Raw genomic sequence first — 3,211 nt, forward strand, 5'->3', positions numbered from 1 at the left:
ATGCATGGTCTCAGGAACCGAGGCAGGGAACACAAGAAGTTCATCAATAGTCCCCCTGGTAACCATTGAACGGGCAGACAGTTTGTAATTAAACTCATGAACTGAAACTGGCAAGGCAAATAGTTCGTAATTGGGTCCATTAAATGTAACTGGACAGACAGACAGTTCATAAACAGGCTCATTGACTGAAACAGAATTGGCAGCTGGCATAACATCAGATAAGTTAACTGGGACCTCACTGGCAGACAGTTCAACACTGGAATCATTGGCAAACACTGGTTGAGTTGACAGTTCACACACAGGGTCATTGGTGAAAACTGGACAGACAGGACATCATCAGACATATTGACACACGAATCAGAATCACAAGGATTGATGGGAACTGGATTGGCTAGACAGACAGATGGTTCAAAATCAACTGTATTAGCTGGAGTAGAACTGGCAGGTAGCTCATAACCAAGGGCATTGACAGAAGCTGAAGCAGACAGTTCAAAGACAGAAACTCGACAGGAAGATAAATCATGCTCAGGCTCATTAATTAACATAGAACAGACAGATGGTTCACTAATGGTCACTTTGGCAATGACAGGGTTAACATGGCATACAAAAAGTTAATTTAAGGTTTCCATGGCAGTGACAGACAGGGATGAGAGTTCCTGAAAGGCCCCTGTAGCCGCAGCAAACCAGTCAGGAAATTCACAGACAGCGTCCTCAGGTGTGATAGACAGAGATTGGGCAGAGATTTCAGAAACGGCTTTTTCAGCTGGGTTGAGACAGGGCAATAGTTCACAAACGGCCTTCTTGGCCAGTTCAGGATGAGACAATAGTTCGTAAACGGTCTCCACAGCTGTGAAAGGACAGGCAGAGAACTTACAGACAGCCTCCATAGCCGTGACAGGACAGGCAAAGAGATCACAGACGGCCTCCATAGCCGTGACTGGACAGGAAGTGAGTTCATAGACAGCCTCCATAGCCATTACAGGACTGGACGAAAGTTCACAGACAGCCTCTGTGGCTGGGTTGAGACAGGACGAGAGTTCAGAAACCATGACAGGCATGGCTGGGGATTCGGAAATGGTCTCCTTGACGGCGTCAGGGCTGGACGAGAGTTCATAGGTCGTGACATGAGCAGACAAAAGTTCATTAATGGCCTCCTTGGCCGGAACAAGACAGGCAAAGAGGGCAGAGAGTAGACGGCCTCCTTGTCCGGAACAGAACAGGCAGAGAGTTCACAGACGGCCTCCTTGGCCGGAAGTGGACAGGCAGAGAGTTCACAGATGGATACCACTGACACCTCTGGAGGTTCTGCAGCAGATGCCGCCACCTCTGGAGGTTCTACAGTAGTAACATCAGGAAAGGGGTAGAGTTCATTAACATCCTCCTTAACAGGACAGGTACAGTATTCATCTGTGGTTCCTTCAACCGTGACATGACGGGCTGAAAGTGTATTGCTGGGCGCCACCACCATACTAGGAGCTGAAGCGAGCACCGCCATCTCAGGAGGTTCTGTGGTGGTGTACGCAGCCCAAACACACCAAAAAGCGATACCCATCATGGGAAGTGCCTCAGACAGGGGAATCAGTTCAGGAACAGGAGGGCTAGAGTGAGTGGGGAGCTGTGATGTGACGTGACTCTGGACGAACAGCTGAGACATGGGGAGACTCTAGAAGATCAGCTGAGACGTGACGAGACTCTGGAAGATCAGTTGAGACTTGACTTGACCCCTGACGATCAGCTGTGACTTGACTTGACTCATGAAGATGAACTGTGACTTGACTGGACTCCGGAAGATCAGCTGTGACTGGACTCGGGAAGATCAGCTGTGACTTGACTCTGGAAGATCAGCGGTGACTTGACTTGACTTGACCCCTGATGATCAGCTGTGACTTGACTTGACTCATGAAGATGAACTGTGACTTGACTGGACTCAGGAAGATCAGCTGTGACTTGACTTGATTCAGGATTGGCAGCTGTGACATAACGGGGTGCTCTCGTGTCCGCCATTTTGTGAGCGTGCTCTAGTGTGGCCTTACCTTAATGCGCTTACAATACTCGGCCTTGAATGGTGGTGTGAGACTGATTTATATAGTGTGTGTTATTGGGGCACTGGCCTCCTAAGCCAGGGATTGTGGGTTCGAGTACCATCTTGGGTGATGTACAGCAGAGTGGCGCAGCGGAAGCGTGCTGGGCCCATAACCCAGAGGTCAATGGATCGAAACCATCCTCTGCTAAGACTTTTTAAATTCTAGAAAATGCCCGAGCCCCCAAAAAAGGGGCAACATTCAAAGCCTGGTCTTGAAATGGTGAGGCAACTTGGTCCTCTCAGTAAACGTTGAACCAACAGTCAACAAAGCATAGTCCATAAACTGCAACAAATCTTTTTTTTTTCTTTTACTGTGTACATTTTTATAATTGTTTATTAGCTTTATTACTTAAATGGCATTTTCAATCAGAAACTGCTAGTAAATTTCACAAGAGCAAAGAAACACTGAATGAAATGTGACATTTTAATGTAGAAAAGCTGAAATAGTATTTCTTGTCAAATGTACTCATTTTACTGTAATTATGAAAATAAAAATAATTGTAAATAATAATAATAATAATAATAATAATGTTAAAAGAGGGGCCTGAGCCATATGCGAGACAGGAAAAAGCACCTAGCAACCACACAGCAAGGCCCTGGCAACCAGCAGAGTGAGTGTGTCATGATTCAGTCATATATTCAGACGGTGCATCTGTAGGCTTCATCTCATCCGGCGTCTGACACACTCCTACAGTAGCGGCCCGTGGGCTCCATCCTCATGAAGCGGCATCAGACCCCCATGAGCCTCTGGCTTTTTAAGCTACACCACGACCCAAGAATCCTGCAGAAATAACACACTTACATATGCTTTAGCTTCGCACCGCTCAGATGATAGTTTTGCTGCATCAGCTTTATCTCAGATGTTTCTCCTAAAAGAAATATACACATAAATCGATAATAATAATAATAATAATAATAATAATAATAATAATAATGTTGATCATAAATAATAATAATCATCATAATAATTAAAAATTATAATAGTAAATGATAATAATAATAATAATATTTATAATTAACATTATAATAATTGTAAATAATAATAATCATCATCATTACAGTCTTCATACAGATTGCACTGTAAATAAAACAAAGATACCAGAAAATACCATTTAATTTATTCTACTA

The 3,211-nt window shown here is 44.2% G+C and overlaps 1 non-coding gene across 1 annotated transcript; it reads left to right on the forward strand.

Annotated features, from left to right (window-relative positions):
* Window positions 1-2,159: 2,159 nt before the first annotated feature.
* Window positions 2,160-2,231, forward strand: trnam-cau (transfer RNA methionine (anticodon CAU)). The gene has a single exon. It is a non-coding gene; the product is annotated as a tRNA-Met (tRNA).
* The last annotated feature ends 980 nt before the right edge of the window (window positions 2,232-3,211 follow it).

Source organism: Sinocyclocheilus rhinocerous, unplaced genomic scaffold (genome assembly GCF_001515625.1).
Source record: "Sinocyclocheilus rhinocerous isolate Xijiao unplaced genomic scaffold, SAMN03320098_v1.1 scaffold2926, whole genome shotgun sequence".
Lineage (NCBI taxonomy): Eukaryota > Metazoa > Chordata > Actinopteri > Cypriniformes > Cyprinidae > Sinocyclocheilus > Sinocyclocheilus rhinocerous.